The sequence below is a fragment of the Lissotriton helveticus genome, chromosome 12, assembly GCF_964261635.1.
Source record: "Lissotriton helveticus chromosome 12, aLisHel1.1, whole genome shotgun sequence".
NCBI classification, from domain to species: Eukaryota; Metazoa; Chordata; class Amphibia; order Caudata; family Salamandridae; genus Lissotriton; species Lissotriton helveticus.
Window position 1 is genome coordinate 906689589 of NC_136073.1, and position 17649 is coordinate 906707237.

Below are 17649 nucleotides of genomic sequence, written 5' to 3' on the forward strand. Positions count from 1 at the left end.
ACTAAAGCAAGCCAGGGCTCTGGAGGGATACTAAAGCAAGCCAGGGCTCTGGAGGGATACTAAAGCAAGCCTGGGACCTGGAGGGATACTAAAGCAAGCCAGGGCCCTGGAGGGATACTAAAGCAAGCCAGGGCTCTTGATGCATACTAAAGCAAGCCAGGGCTCTGGATAAATACTTAAGCAAGCCAGGGCTCTGGATAAATACTAAAGCAGGCCAGGGCTAAAGCAAGAAAGGGCTCTGGATGAATACTAAAGCAAGCCAGGGCTCTGGAGGGATACTAAAGCAAGCCAGGCCTCTGGGTGAATACTAAAGCAAGCCAGGCCTCTGGGTGGATACTAAAGCAAGCCAGGGATCTGGAGGGATACTAAAGCAAGCCAGGGCTCTGGATAAATACTAAAGCAAGCCAGGGCTAAAGCAAGCCAGGGCTCTGGATGAATACTAAAGCAAGCCAGGGCTCTGGAGGAATACTAAAGCAAGCCAGGGCTCTGGATAAATACTAAAGCAAGCCAGGGCTAAAGCAAGCCAGGGCTCTGGATGAATACTAAAGCAAGCCAGGGCTCTGGAGGGATACTAAAGCAAGCCAGGGCTCTGGAGGGATACTAAAGCAAGCCTGGGACCTGGAGGGATACTAAAGCAAGCCAGGGCCCTGGAGGGATACTAAAGCAAGCCAGGGCTCTTGATGCATACTAAAGCAAGCCAGGGCTCTGGATAAATACTAAAGCAAGCCAGGGCTCTGGATAAATACTAAAGCAAGCCAGGGCTAAAGCAAGAAAGGGCTCTGGATGAATACTAAAGCAAGCCAGGGCTCTGGAGGGATACTAAAGCAAACCAGGCCTCTGGGTGAATACTAAAGCAAGCCAGGCCTCTGGGTGGATACTAAAGCAAGCCAGGGATCTGGAGGGATACTAAAGCAAGCCAGGGCTCTGGATAAATACTAAAGCAAGCCAGGGCTAAAGCAAGCCAGGGCTCTGGATGAATACTAAAGCAAGCCAGGGCTCTGGAGGAATACTAAAGCAAGCCAGGGCTCTGGATAAATACTAAAGCAAGCCAGGGCTAAAGCAAGCCAGGGCTCTGGATGAATACTAAAGCAAGCCAGGGCTCTGGAGGGATACTAAAGCAAGCCAGGGCTCTGGAGGGATACTAAAGCAAGCCAGGGCCCTGGAGGAACAACAAAGCAAACCAGTGCCCTAGAGGAACAATAAAGCAACCAGGGCCCTGGAAGAACAATAAAGCAACCAGGGCCCTGGAGGAACAACAAAGCAACCAGGGCCCTGGAGGAACAACAAAGCAAGGAAAGAGCCCCGAAGGAAAAGCAAAGCTAGTCAGAACTATGGAGAACACTAAAGCAGAGGAGAGAGAGGGAGAGAGGAGTTGGCCTGGGCAAATCACTTAATCTCCCCATGCCTAAAAAACATGAAAGTGTGTGTCCTCATGTAAAAACGTAACTTGTGCTATGTAAAGCGCTCTGATACCTGATTCGGTTCGGGTCTAGTTCGCGCTATATAAAACTCTACAAAAAAAAAAAGCAAGGCAGGAGTCATGGAGAAACCCTAAAGGAAAGCCAGTGCCCTGGTGGCACACCAAAGGAAGCCAGAGCCCTGGAGCTACACCACAGCCTTTTCCATTGAGGAAGAGCATGACCAGTGGCGGAGCTCCATTGCCTCCCAGTGAGGAAGCAAATCGCCTTTAAGGCCTTATATTTGGCTCACAAGGATCTGTATGGAATTGTCAGAAATACATAAAAACTAGATTCAGGTGGTATATTTCAAAAAGATTGTTGGGATTTGCAGTCTTAAACTCAGTAATCTCTCCTAGAACACTTGCCAACTCTGGAACACACTGCCCATTTGTCTTTTAAAAAAAAACAATTTGCAGTTTCCAGAAATATTAGAAAAACTTGAATGTTCTCACTCTTTATAGTTCTAGTGCTTCCCAGTTAAAGATTATATGGTATTAAGTCGGGAAGTAGGATAATTCTAGTTCCAAGATGCCGTAGGGCATTCGCACGCTTTAATCTCAAACCAAACAGCACTCATTTCTTGATGCATGGTGTGTGTACAGTATGGAAAAATATTTTGGGGGGAGTTACCCTTTTACACGGAAAAGGAATGGGTTATGGTAAGAACCAAAAGCAAAAGGTTTCCTTTTCCACAATTTTATCAAGGATGATTATCCTTACCCGCTACTAATTAGTAAAGTCTTTGTGGAGTTACCAAATGTACAGACTTATATTTACTTAATCGACATGAGCACATACTTAACACATAAACTTAAAATTTCATGAATTTATTGAAAGTCATATTGTATATCATTACCAAAAATCAGTCATCATCATTAAAAACTTTTCATTAAAACATACACAAATACAATTCATTACAGAAAATAATCCTTTTCGGGCACACTGTGATTGATTAAAAATAAAAATAAACAAACAGTCGACGCGGCGTTTCGGTGGCAAACACAATCTTGCACCTTCTTCAGGACTTTGTTCATTACATACACATCTATTGGGTCTAGAGGGCACCTCCAATAGTCTTGTGGAATTAAAAAACTCGGAGTATCACAAATGAAGCAAGCTAGGGATTATTTCCTTCCTGGCAAGTTCTTTGGATATCCAAGTCTATTTGTATCCTTTCTTCAATTACTTACGGGTAGTTTACTCTATTCTTCTCCGTAAGTGTCAGGTTGGGGGTCTTTTTTTCTCTTTTCAGATAATGTTTATTCTGCTTCTTTGAGTTAGGAGGGACGTCTTTTTGATTAAAAGTCCAAGGTTCCCTAAGTCTGAACCTTAGCTCTGTCTTGAAAGGATTATTGGTATTTCCTTATTGGTTCCTCTTGTCCATTTAATTGCTGACTCAAGAACCAATCAACTGGATTTTTTTTTAATTATTCCAAGTGGTAAGTGGAGCAATCCCGTGTGACGTCCTCCCTTGTCCGCTTCTTCTCTGTATGGGACAGCTGGGAGCACTGTTCCCCTGGGCACCAACTTACTTTGAGGGGTTTTGGCAGTGAAGTCCATACACTAGACCGCTAAAAGCACTCCTGCAGAAGCCCTTTAACTGAACGGTGGAATATACACTACGTTATCCATGCAGCAACTGCCAAAGGATGCTTTGTTCTCAGGGTCATCACAAGCCACCTCATGTTAAGCATGAGGAAAGTCAGGAAATCACCCAGATGAATCGAGGTCTGTAGACTTCACAGCTGAGTAGAATGGCTTTCTTTAAAGAGATTAACTTCACACAGAATGGAACAAAATGGCAGCTCTGCACGACATGGAATCTGTGGCCACATCAGAATACCACCGCTGCAGCAAACAATTAGTAATTACACCAACCAGAGGACCAGATATAATTACAAACCAAAATAGCAACTATAGTGAGACTAACCTGGTTACAGATTAGCTGAAAGCAGTACTCTGCTCCACTGTCCTTGAAACTACAGATGTCACCAGAATTGTAAGACCCATCTTTTCCTAAATGATCAACACCGTTTGTAGTGGGATCCTTCACTGACTCTCCCAGCGCCAAGAGGCCAAAAATGTTATTTACAACTGGCGAGATGCAGTGCAGGTTAAAGCAGAACATGGCTCCCGAGAGGCACGAGACCTTTTGTGCAATAGGTGCTTGTACATGTGATCTTAACAGTAAGCGTAACCAGAAGACTCCAGAAGGCAGGTTATATTCAGCTGCACGCAATGATGCCAGTGAGGCTGGAGGAAGAAGCAATGGAGGTCAAAATCCAAAATTAAATATTTAATGAAGCAAAAGCCCAATCAAACTATAGACAGCGCTCTTGTAGCCTCCATAAAACCTGTGGGTATTTTTCCTGGGCGGGATTGAGCTACCAAGAGCTCTTCTGTAGAGTCAGAAAACATGATTTATCAAATACCGTTATTGCGATTCTCAAATAGCAATTTTTAGAGAATCGCTATTTGGGAATCGCAAAACAGGATGCAATTAAAAATTCACAAATATTCAGCGATTCCTTGGCATTCCTTAAATGCGACTCGCAATAAGGAAGGGTTTCCAATTCATTCCTATGGGCCTAGAGCACACGGCAGCACAAAAGCACTGCTCCGGAAAACCAGAATTATCACCAATATCGGAAACAAAACTGGAGAAGATGAGGCATTACGATAGAGCTATTGAGAACTCTGGAGCCAGGCTTGAGTTTCAGCGCCGGGTCTACAGCCTGTGATTCTTGTCACATCATATAATTTCCCAGTTACAGCCAAGACAGGCACATGAACAACTTGTATAGAGCACCTGCACTGTACATTGCGAAAAACAGCCACACAATGTTGACTAGTTTATCTGCCCCATGGTAGTCATATCTAAATACAATGAGCTGAGGCTTATATGTGAACAGTACTGCCCTATATGCAGCTTAAACTATACCACACCTGGCAGTGATGGGAGGCAGCAGCAGTGTATTGTGTCTGCTGATGACGAACTTGTTTTACCCTCCTTAACACCTGTTCTCCTTTACCATGGGCGTTGGGTGGGAGTGATATAAACGGTACTGTCTGTGTACACCAAGCCAGCAAAATAGGGTCCCTCTGCACTGAAAGTAGTTTGAATATTTGCTCTCTTAGCCAATCTTCTCTTTGCAAAACACGTTTTAAGGTGCACCAGGTGAGATGACTTCTTGCTGCCTAACAGTCCAGGTTCTGGCGTATTTGATACCTATAGGGGCAGTTAGATGGCCCTTGTGGTGGCACTGTTTGCAGTCCCGTACTGTTGTTTTGCCATATACACAACCCAGTATCTTCATGGGAATAGGACTAATAGCGCCCCTCGGTTCCAATTAGGAAGGGGTATGGGAGTAGTGTCCTTTAATAGCACTGGGTATCGATGTTGTCACAGTACAGGTGGGCAAGACACAGAGCTCGAGCCTGATGCACTGATCAGTTCAAGGTACAATTCGACCCTCAAGTCTAAAGCAAGCTGAGCTTTCATGTAGCGCCTACCTTATTGCGCCAAGAATTATGTGCAAAACAGTAACAATCAATGCGAAAAAGGGCAAGACCTCTTCTATGGGTTAAACTATGCAATTAGGAACTAGAAAATCAGCGATAAAGCCAAGCTTTCCTGCTTTATAAAAGTGTGATCCTTGGCAAGTATTTTACGGAACCTCGCATTTTAATAATTACATATGAGAACACCTTTAAATATGCAAGTGTGGGATGTGGCTGTATGAAAAATTCTTGGGTTTGATTTAATAGATTAGAATGCTGCTTTGTCTAAGAATCTAAGCACATATACAGGACGAGTGACTCACCCCTTAATTTACCAATGACATGGTCAGGGTGCCAGGAATAGTTAAATACTATCTGTTGGACCCGGTCCTTTGGGCAGGTTCACCCCGTGACTTTTTAGGTTTTGCCTGGCGAAAAGATGCGCTCTGCGCATCTTTTTCGCGCAGGCGAAAACCTGATGAGAACTGTAGTGTGGCTTTGGGTCGGCCCTCGTCATTCATTGGCTGGCTCCATAAATGGAGCCTAGCCATTGGACGAGGGGCCTGTCCGTCAATGCCGGACCAGATTCGGGGGCGTTCCCGAGATTCTTTGGCTTTTGCCGACGTCACGCGACGTCAGCCGAAAGCCGGGAACGCCCCCGAATCTGGTCCGGCATTGCCGGCACTTCTGCGTCTCTCCACCCCCCTTTCCCGCCCCCTCCCGCTTGTTATAAGAATGCTGCGCAAGCATCGATTTATAGCTACCCGTTCTGTTTAGCCTACTCTGGTAGTTAGGTTAAACCAAAGTCTGTCCACTGGACATTGTACACTTGTGGGTAAAGGATGTGGACTAACGGCCAGGGCTGCCGACTTGAGAGCTCGAGAAACAGGTTCGAGTCTCAGCGTCGGCTCAACAACCTGTGATTCTGGGCAAATCACGCAATCTTCCCGTGCCTACTTCTGTAATGTAAATGCCGTTCATGTAAAGCGCTATAGAAAATTGCAACAAAAAAACAACTATTGGCAGACGTGTCGGAGTCTGTGATACGGTCACTGTTCATGCCAAAAGCTGCCCGCGTCATCCTGTGGTGCACGTACAAGTCTGGCACAGAAACGGGTCGGAGGTCAACAAGCCATTGGGAAGAGCCTTCTTTAAATCTAGAGAGACGGCCATTCTAATCTAATACCGAAATTTTGATGATTTTATGACGCCCAATGTAGTGACCAGACAGCGTGGTTGGTGTGAGGTGGTCTGAAGTTTTTAGGCACGATCTACTGGAAAGATGCAGATGTAAAAATGAGATCATGGTATGAATGTAATTTCAAGCTTTCTTCCTTAAAGTGCCCACGTTATCCGTTGCTGTGCATAATGTGACGCTGCAAAACATCACAGTCTCACGCTGACATCTGGCCAGTTTAAGACATTGTTTTGACCATGAAGAGACGAGCAGCAATTGTAAGGCGCTTTATCTCTAAAGCGCTGCCTCTTTTCCCCATTTCAAATACACTCTCTAATAAATAGAAGTTTTGCCTCAGCAGTGTCACCCCGACATGAGAGTGAACCCGCCGTCCACAAGGCTCAGGTACCGAGTTTCTGATTATTAGTCCATGATTCAAAAGCGTTTTTTTTCTGAAGCTTGACGTGTTATTTATTTTGTTGCCTTTTGTGAATACAGTAATCATTTTCAGCTGTGATTTTTCTGAGGTCAACACGCGGGCTCAGGTGGTGAATGACCTTCCCAATTAGAGTTTCTGTTTACATTACTTATAGGTTCCAGAGCCCAGGACAAGTTGTCTATCTGAGAAATGTGAAGTAGCGTTGCACTCTGGACGGTTCGTACCAGGCTCGACCTGGCCTATACTTTCAAGTCCAGGCAGGCAGAATTATTGGGGGAAAGCAGTGAAATCCAGTATTTTTACTCTCCTGAGACACAGACCTAAAAACAGGAGCCACATAAATCTCTCCATGTTAATACAAGAGAGCAAATTGCAGATTTCGGATTCCTACCGCCAAAATGCCAAGGCTGTCAGAAGGAGTCGCACGTGTCATGTTGGTCCCTTGAAAACAATTAAGATTATGCACAATATTAGTGGCAAATGCACTTCTCTCGAGTAGAATTTAGGTAAGGTTTTGGTCACTTCTTCCTTATGATCTCGTGTTTAACGAAAAAAACAGACTGCATTAAAGAACAGAGATTGGGAGCCAGAGCTGCCGACTTTGGAACCAGGGACACCACTTAATCTTTCTGTGACTGAAAATTGAATCTGACCTCATGTAAATGTTAAGAGTGTTCATGTAAAGCGCTCCAATACCTTCAGGTCGAGGTTGTGCTATATAAATCTGCAGTGGTGGTCGCCATAATATTGGGAAAATGCTGATTCTTGCACTGAATTGGTAAATTCCAAAAGCTTTAGGCCCCTATGACAGCTGCCCTGCAAGGCACGTAGCTGCACAGACGTAAATACACTCTGCACGTGTTTCAGTGCAGCAGCTGCTACTGGCTGCTTGCATTCCTGACTTTTCAAGCCGGTGGCGCGTGGCATTCTGGGATTTACATAGCCTCCCCCGGGCATTTACAGCTTTTTCCAGATAGTGAGCATATATATAATCATTACCCACACCCACCCCGGGCCTGAGGGTGATGCTGGAAAGTACGGCACTTACCTTCAGCATCCCCAGGCTCACAATGGAAGTGCATCGGCTCAGGGTCTGTGGATCTGGTGTGCCATAATTAAACGCTGCAGTGGGGTTGGAACACTTGTCAGATGGTGGGTGATGCCATCAATGATGCATAACGGAAATCATAAGGATTGCGAAAAATCCAAAGGTAGCACAAGTATCAGTTTGGGGCACACTGTCGCATATAATATTACTAAAGGATGGCGCAGTAGCACACTGTCATTCATAGATAGCACATTTCCACTGCAATGGGCATTACGTTTTCACAATTATGCAATTCTACTGCTGATATAAAGCAATGATTTTCCCCACTCTTTTTTTTTTCTCCAAAAAATAACTCCCCTTGAACCTCCCTTATGATAGTCAGGCTCGCTCACTTCGTTCGCAACAAAATACTCACCCATGACTTTTATGCCTCACCACTTTCGAATGTCCCCAGCCGCCACTGTCTTTCTCTCCGTTCTCTCAGTCTCTGATTTTAATCAGATGCAATAACTGTTGCACCTAAAAGAGGCCACTCATAAACAGGTCCTCAGGCTCTGACCCAAGCAGGGCGGACTGAGCCTCTCATCCTTGTGAAGTAGATATTAGGAGCGGTCTCGATGAGGTATTGAGTGTGATGTCATCTTACAGTGGATTTCATGTAATGTGAGGATTCTTTGGCACAGGTTTACCACTTATGTGTTATCTTCGTTCTTTGGTATTAGCTTGCCTGCGGTTGTGGGTTCGCCCAAGTGGCAGGTGTATTGTGGGTGAGGGTCCATGCATCTGCTCTCATCCAGTGAGCAAATGTGGTGTAAGTGTAATATTTCCCTTTGGATTGGATCCAGGCATTGAGGTGGTGGTGTGGGTATAGGGGTCCAGTTGTCAGTGTTTATTTAATTTTTTAGATGGTTTTTAGGTTTTGCCTGGCGATCCGCTGCGCGGCAGCGTTCGCGCAGGCGAAATCTTTTGAGAACAAGTATGTGGCTTTGTTCCGCCTCTCTTTTCCATTGGCTAGCTCCATAAATGGAGGCTAGCCATTGGAAGAGAGAGGCGTCCGTCATTGTCCGAGGCGATTCGTGGGCGTTCCGGCGATTTTTTCCCTCTCCGCCCCTTGTAGAACGTCATTGCGGTGGTGAGCGGTGGTTTATTTATTTAAGTTTTTTTGGGCCATTCCTCCAGGCCGACCGCCGCTGGAAGAAGTCCTGGTGAGTGCTCCCCTCCCCTCCCGCTGTCCGTGTGCCCGTCCCCGCCCCCCTACCGCTGTCCGTGTCTCCGGCCCCGGCCCCACTTGTAAATGCTTGTATATTACTGCCTCCGAGTTTCCCCCAGTCCGTCCCCGTGCAGCTGCTCATTTGAGGGTATTCGCTCTCGATGTGAATCTACTTCCGTCGACCTCGTCCTACGCGCCTGATTAAAGCTACAGGAAAGCAATCTTCCGGCACGCTCGAGACAACTCCCTGGCTATTTCTTGGACGTGCTGCCTATGATTGCCTCATAGCCACTCATTTCCTCTTCAAGAAGAGACTGATGTTTACCCCTGCCACCCCTGGGCGGGCGCCATGACGGCACCCGACGCGCGCACAGTGAATTCCCATGTTAGGCTGAGAGCAGAACATGCTACTCTAAATGAAGCGAGGCTGGCGTCTTGTACTGCAGCTCATCCTTGGGCGTCGGTGAAAAATGCATCTTTACTTCAATTTGTCATCAAGCATTGTTTACATCTCAGTACCGCAGAAAATCGTCTCGTGTGTATTCTCGTTCTCGCAATCAGAACTTGGGGGTTTGTTGCTCCTCGACGCTGCTGCTCCCTGTCTTAAAGTTGTGATGGATTAGTGAAAGATTGACCCGAATCCGGGCCTTTTTCATCTGAGAATGCGCCAAGATGTGGCGTTTGTGTAAATGTATGCATGCGAGGATTATCGTTCGAGTGTTGAAATGATACAAAGTGAAAAAAATGCTGCAGTGTGCTGCATAATTTGCTTTTTATTTTTGGTTAGCCTTGTCACATAATTTGCGGCTCCATTGTCTGGTGCCCCCCCCCCCCCCGAAATATTTTTCACCCCTCCCCCCGAGGCGGCTGTGCTACTGCAACCTTCCAAGACACCGGTCAATTAAAATGATGGTTTGCGTTGTTGTGATGTGCAAGTGTATTGTTGCTAGAAACTGTGACATTAGGGCTGATATGAATGAATTATTTGAAGGTTTATGTAATACTCATTTGGGTGAAATAGAAGTTTGTGGCTTTAAAGGCACACATTATGTTTTGGCCGGGAGCCTGCCACGTTTAGCCTCTAGCTGTTGCATGAGGACAAGTCAAGCTGCATACACCCCCTGCTCAAGCTCCTGGCCTACATCAGGTCCATTGGCAATCTACTTTGGGTCCCCGGAAGTCAAGGGGCTACCCTTCCTCCTCATCCTCCTTAAATATGATGGAACATTTCTAGTGCCAGCCTCTCTTAAATGCTTGTGGCGTGTTTAGCTTTGATAGAAACTCAGTGTTTGATTGCTAATGGTGTTATCTTTGGAATCCTGATTTCAGCTGCCTTATGAACTTTCTGACTACCACCTATGGATTGGACAATGAAATGAAAGCCACAACATTCTGGAAGTAGGTTTAGGTGGACTCGCTTCTACCTGTAGAGTTGACTTGTGTAGTTGTATCCTGGAAGAGACCTCATTGCTCCACATGATCGGTTTGGTGCAAAGGGCTCCTCCTCCTTACCTGATGTCTGGAATTCAGACATGTTCCTCAAATTAACTGTACTGAAAATGTAATACTGGCAGGGAGACTGGCAGTGTCTCTGCTGGTGCAATAGCCATGCCCTACATTTCCGTTTTTTAGGACATTGCCATCGAGTGTGCTGATATAGGAAAAAGGGGTCTAGGTTGTGGTCGTAGTTCCCTTAGTTTCTTTTATGTGATCTCTTTCTACCAATGTGTTGAATAGGATGTGTGTCAGTGCCAACCTTTATGGTCTGGTATTGCGAATCCCAGGCCCTAGACCATGACCTGGGAACACACCACCCACATCCCGACGATTTGGCACATTTTAAACACAAACATAGCCTTAGAAATGTTTTCGTTTGGGCGTCGTAAACCCCAACCGTATTTATTACATACAACACATCAAACATTACATTTTAAATATCTTTTTTGCACATTAATACGCAGAAACACCTAGTGGGGTGGTGTGGCTCACTGGTTAGAGGCTGCAGACCCGGAAGAAGAGGACGGCCAGGGACCAGGGTTCTATTCCCGATGCGGCAGGGTTGTGGACCAGGGTCAGCGGTCTCGATAATTCTCGCCTCGGTGCCTACTCTAACCAGGGATCACACTCGGCAACTCTGGGCATTAGCTTGCCTCATCTCCACAACGGCCCCCCACATACGCCGGGGATGCCTGGTTTCACCTTGGAGATACCCAGTAGGGACCATCTCACAGGGAAAGCCAGGACGGGTTCCCCAGCGGTCTACAGCGCAGAGATACTCCTTCGGGAGTCGATTCTAGCGCTTTAGAAACCCACAATTAATTAATTAATAGCACCCTACACAGTATTTTTTTCAATTTTGGGTGGCTAACCTTAACATAGACTCTAATACATTGCCATTCCTACCATAACTAGTCATTGTCCCTGCGTATCCTTCGTTGAGCCTACGAGTGAGATCATGACTGGTCCACCTGTAAGGTCCCCCCGTAGTGATCTTGCGCAGGGGGCCTGTCGGCCCACAAGGTTACCTACCTTGGGCACCCCCTACACCTTCAAATATCCCTCCCAAGGGCCTGTGCTGCAATCTTGGCACCCACATGCCCGGATTGGCCGTAAAGGCCTGTTGGCAGCGTCCACTCCCACACACCGCACCCTCTAGCCGACTTGCCAGAAGTACCCCCTGGAGGGCCGGAGAGAATGCTGACCCCCATCTGTCTCAACTAAAAAGGATGCCTTCTAAGGACCGTAAATGCACCACCAATAATGGCCTCACCACCTCAGGCCTGCATAGTTCCCCCTCCTATCTGCCCCCTCCCCCCAAGAAGGTCATACCCTATTTCACCCAAGGGTCAACCATGCCAGCATATTTCCTGCAACATTATGGTACCTAATTTTGATAAGTGGAACCTAGGTGGACCCCATCCTGCACAATAAAACTCTTGTGTGTGTGGCTCTGGGTGTGTGTGTGGCTCTGTGTGTGTGTGTGTGTGGCTCTGGGTGTGTGTGTGGCTCTGGGTGTGTGTGTGGCTCTGGGTGTATGTATGTGTGTGTGTGTGTGTGTGTGGCTCTGTGTGTGTGTGTGTGGCTCTGTGTGTGTGTGTGGCTCTGGTTGTGTGTGTGTGTCTGGCTCTGGGTGTGTGTGGCTGGCTCTGGGTGTGTGTGGCTCTGGGTGTGGGTGGCTCTGGGTGTGGGTGGCTCTGGGTGTGTGTGTGTGGTAGTAATTGCTGTCTGCTGAGCTCGTCCGTAGGGTACAATAGGTCTCACATTTGCGAGAGATTAAGCTAATGGCAATGTAAATGACAATGCCATTTATTTATCTGTTTTCAAAACCAACACATAAATACAAATTTTGTCATTTACAATGTCAATAGCTCTAACTTTTCCAAAGGCGAAACCATTGCATTGTAAATGCTTGTTGCTTTTTCCTAGCCTGCTTTTGGAACCTGGGTTGGTGATTTTAGGCCTCTGCGCACTTTTTCACTGTGGTACAGTGTAAAGTGCGTGTGCGCTCTGTGTGTGTGGTGAGTGGCCTGCCCTCCCATAGGAATGAATGGGGAATATGTATGCCCATGGTAGATTCCTGATGCATGGGGAGTGCAGGGTCGAGTTTGATATGTATGAACTCGTGAGAATGAATGCTGCAGAATGGTGTATGCGGCATGGCTGTGTCTAGTCTAGAAGCGCCACTTTTAGAAGTTGGCATAATTGTGTAGTGAGTCTGCTGGCACGTGATTGGCTGATGAGCCTGGGCCTGCTGGTGGATGGACTGTCTGTTTGAGTAGGATGGGGTATGCCAGGCCCTGGAGGAGGGGGTCCGAGTCAGCCGTAGATGAAAGGCCCCCATCTGCTGTTAGGGAGGGGAGGAAAGAGCGTCTGGTGGAGCCAGGCTGTGACTGCGGGCCCACCCTTGATGGCTCTCCCTCCTGATGGCCCCCTGTCACCTCTGACCTGAGGCTGACAGGAGAGGGAAACCAGATACACCCAGAGTTTAGGGCTCGCTTACACAAAGACTTCAAAGCCTTTTCTGTGTATAAGAAGGGGCTCTGCCCCTTCCAAAATGTTCTTGTCTTGTTCTTGTTTTCTGGACTTGAATCTATCAGGGGCGGGCGCTGCCCAGCCCCTGGATGCCTGGACTCCTGGGGGACCCCTCTGCCCTGCCTGGGCTGAGGGGGGGACTTGGCTTTACCCCTGGGAAGCCCCCCCCCCAGTGGCGCGAGCTCGCGCCTGTGGCCAGTGCGAAGCCACAAGGGCTTCAAGGGCGGCCCCAGATGGCAGTGGGTCGCCCCAACGCTTTGTGAGCCCAGAGAGGCTCAAGGGGCATACTGGACTTTGGCACATTTAGGGCGGCCCCAGTGGGCAGTGGGTCGCCCCAACGTGCGTGAGCCCGGAGAAGCGCGGAGGGGCCATATTTTGTTTAAGAGCCTGTTTGGCTCCAACGACGGGGCCAAGTTGTTTTTAGAGCCTGTTAGGCTCCGGGGGCATTGCAGAGAGTTTGAGCCCCCAGAGAGGGACTCCCAAGATGGCCGCATTTGTTTGTTTAGAGCCCAGAGAGGCTCTGGGCCATTTTTTTAGAGATCGAGCCCAGAGGAGGGCTCCAACGACCCCCACAGTTGTTTTAAGAGCCTGCTAGGCTCAGGGGGCATTTCTGTGGACAGAGCCTGTGTGGCTCCAACGGAGTTGCGAAGTTTATTGTCAGAGCCTGTGTGGCTCCAACCTTTTGCGCAGTTCGTTCTAGGGCCAGTGAGGGCCCCGGCGCAGTTTTGAATCTCCAGCTGCCCAGCAATTAGTGGGCAGCTGCACCGTTTAGGCGCAATTTGAGGAGAGAGTCCCTGTGTGGGACAGCGAGGATAGAGTGGTGCCAGGCATTCACAGCTGCGCAGCACTTAGTGCCAGCTGCAACGTTTAGGCCCTTGTGAGTGTTCCCAGGGGCTCAGCAAGTAGTGGGCCCCTGCATCGTTTAGGCCCTGACATTGAGACTCAGGGCGTTCTAGCCCCAACAAGGCCAGTTGGCCTAGGGACTGCCACAAGTGGTGGCTTATGTAGGTCTTGCGCAATTGTATGGTTATTTGCACCTCTGAATGTAATTTCTTGCATCATGTCTTATTCCTGCACCTCTGAATGTTTTTAGACATCATGTGACTATTGCGCTACTGTATTATTCTGGTACCTCTGAATGTAATTTTATTGCATCATGTGCTTTATTCTTAACACCGCTGAATGTGTAGGTTTATGCATTATGTGTTTTTCTTTACTACTCCTCTGAATGTATATTTATGCATCATGGGTAATGTGTTCTTTCTTAGCCCCCTAAACGCTGTGTGATACTTAGGTGGTTTTCCTTTACTACTCCTCTGAATGTGTTTCATACATCATGGGTAATGTGTTCTTTCTTAGACCCCTAAATGCTGTGTGATACTTAGGTGGTTGTTCTTTTTAGTACAGGTGGTCCTAGTGAGGTCCTGGTCCCCTGCGTGACAGTCTCCTAAGGGGTTTAGGGTTGCGTAGGTGGTACTTACCTGTCCCCAGTAGTTACTGGATGTGATCTATAACTGTTACTTTGTGTTACAGTGAAGTTTATATACTTTTATTCTAATTTCTGACAAGTATTTCTATGTCTGCAAAGTGTTGATTCAGACAGTGGCCCATGTGGCCCTGTCTTGTAAATAATCCCTTGTGAATATTGCCGTGCCAGTTGGCACAATGTACATGTGTGATTTCTATCTGATATGTTTTGACAATACAAAAGTTATTTTAATATAACCTTGTGTGGAGTCTCTTTTGTGGTGTACCTAGTATGTTGTTGCTGTCGTGCGCTGACGCAAATGCTTTACACATCGCCTCCGAGTTTAGCCTAGACTGCTCACGCCATGCTACCTAGAGGGTGAGCAGGGGTTATCTTGGCGTGTGACTTCCTTGCCCTGACTGGAATGGTGGTTTCTGCCTGGCTTTGGCATCAGCCTTAGCCTACCAGAAATAGCCGGTTTCCAACACTATCACTTTTAACAAACGCTTGTCGATGCAGTGATAGGATTAGATGTATAAGGGAGAAATGCTTATGCACCTTAAATATATACAGAGTTTTAAAAAAAAATGTGAAGAAAGGTTCTCATATTTTTGCAAGATGTTTTATAAGGTGCATGCCAATTGCCAAATACTTTCTGAACTTGACTTGCGCACAGGCTCGTAGAGCTTAGCCAGACCCTTGTTTTTGTGTGTCACAGCAGTGCTCCACTACAGTAACAGGTGGTACGGGTTGGGCGAAGTCAGACAGGTCACGAGTGTGTAGTTTATGGGCACAGTCTGGGGGGTGTCACCTCACCTCACCTCACCTCTGTCCCTTTTATGTTGTGTGCCAGTCAGGTCCCATGAATAAAGTGCTTAAGCAGGGGCCACCTATAATTCATTCCTTGGATGGATGTCCATGAGCTGCTGCACAGCGGAATGGAATGGTTGTGGATAGCCATGTATTCATCAGGCAGATATGTAGAGCAGAAGGGAATCTCAATTGTGTAGGTAACTTTGCACCGGACAGAGGGACTGCTACCAAGAGCAAACAGTTTTCCGTGGGTAGACGGCTGCGACTACAGGTATGGTGAGGTGGGCAGAGGGGTGCTCCGGACAACAGGCACCTTTATAGGGAGTATTCGCCAGCAGGAACGGGGGCCTAAGAGGGTGCAGGAGACTTCACAAGGGACACAGAGGGATGCTGCGAAGAGAAGACAGGCTCCCATGGGGAAGAGGGGTGGTAAAACTGGCAGATTTAGTGGGCAGATCGGCGGTCGCAGCAGCTGGCGGAGTGGGGGGGCAGGAGTGAAACCAAAAGACCAACAAAAATGCGCAGTGTGACCAGTGAGGCGACAGGCTGCAGCAGCCCTCCCTACAGACCTAAGACACACATCATGCCCCCCACTGACAGAACAAGGGTAAGAAGTACAAACAAGGAGCAGTAAATTAAATGAACTTTTTTACCTTTCCCGGCCAGCGACGGTTCTCGAAACCAGGCTCGCAGTGGAAAGTTCGACTTAGCAACCCCTTGTTGTTGAGTCGTCCAAGCGTCACTGGGTGCCCAAGACTGGCTCTGCTCGTGGTCACACGAGCACATTACCTCCACGGGTAACTGAGCAGCAGCAGCTAGGTCTGGGCGCAGCCCCCCGGCAGCTGGTCGATGCGGAGCGCCTCGGGTGTATACCAGGAGCTCCTCACCCAGACGGGCGCACAGGAGGCACTGAGAAGAAGCAGCGCTTCAAGCATGCAACGTCACGCGGGACATCTAAAGCTGTGCCCTCCTTACCTGCGCTCAGCAGCGATTATCCCAGGTCTGCACCAAAATGCCGTGGAGTCTGGCTGTCCTGCAAGTGTGTCAGAAAGGGCGGGGCGCCCTGCACAGGATTAGAAAACCGCTAGGCTATGTGCAGCAGGCAAAGAGGATGGTACAGCTTTTGAGCAGCTTTTTTTTCTCCAAACATCCTGTCTGTAAAGAGAAAACAAGCCTGCGAGTAGTACACGTGTGCCACAGCGAGACAGCTGGTTTCAAACATTGCGCCCGTGTTGGGGCACGATAATTGAAGCCATGGCGGCAATGCGGAAAACCACAATCAATAGGCCATGGGCAGAGCAATGCGCCCGCCTTTGGCCAATTGCATGCTGTCTTTGTTAAAAAGACACATGCAAAGGCCAATAGCCTGGGGCAAAACTAAAAGCACACGCACGAGCGTGTGAGCATCTGGAGTGATTTCTGAAAGCCCTTACATAAAGTCTCACAGAGCAGTGCATGAGTGCTGTGCTAGGCTCGACCTAAAAATGCCAAAAAGTGAATTTTTCAAAGAAATCGCTAATTACCACCAACTTGAAGTTGGTGGTAATTTGTGATTTCTTAAGGACAAATCACACAACTTGGGTGCTTCTACATTGCATTTAAGGAATCGCAATGTGTGATTCCTTAAAATCATTCACAAAATAGGAAAATCACAAATTTTGCAATTCCCTATTTTGCAATGGCCTTTTGGGAGGATACATCCCAAAAGGCTTTTTCCCGTTCACAAACGGGCAGATTCTGAGAATCTGCAATTTTGCAAACGGGAAATGGCCTTCATACATATGCCTCCAAGTACCTTATCTATACGCCCTTCCCTTGGGCGGGGTGGATTGTAATATCTATAAGGAAAGTGATAACTATTTTGCACAGCACTATACGGTACTTTATATTTTGTACCCCAACAAAAACCTGAGTGAATATATTTTATAAGTCAACAAAAATGCATTGTTAATACCTATTTTAACTTTCTACATACATTGTTTTACTGTATACATTTTTATCATTTTTTGTATTTTTTTGTACATTTTTTAGTTACTTCTTTGTCCCTTTTATATTACTGTATAAACCTGTACAACTTGTATAACCAAGTTTGACATGTATGTACATTCTCTGTTGCTATGGCTTTTAATAGCTAATTAATTTAAATGTATTGCAATTTACAAGTCCAGAAAATGAAATCAAGCCATGCAGAGTGTACATCAAACTGGAGGGTTGTCTCATCAGGCTATCAAATGGAATCTAGGATAATACTTGCTGTTGTAGAAGGTAAAAATAGTACCCAAGGACAATCTACAAAACTACCATTTGGGCGCAAAAAAACTGCTGACCACAAGCCTATTCCTGCTCTTCCTCCAGCTCAATGCCACCTTTTTAGGTGCCTACTACAGACAGCTTTGCAGACCTACTGTTCCCAGTACAATAATAATAGGCTTTTGGATGGCTTTGCTATCTTAGTTGCTCTTCATTAAAGAGCATTCATCCCTATTTTTGTGTTTCACCCC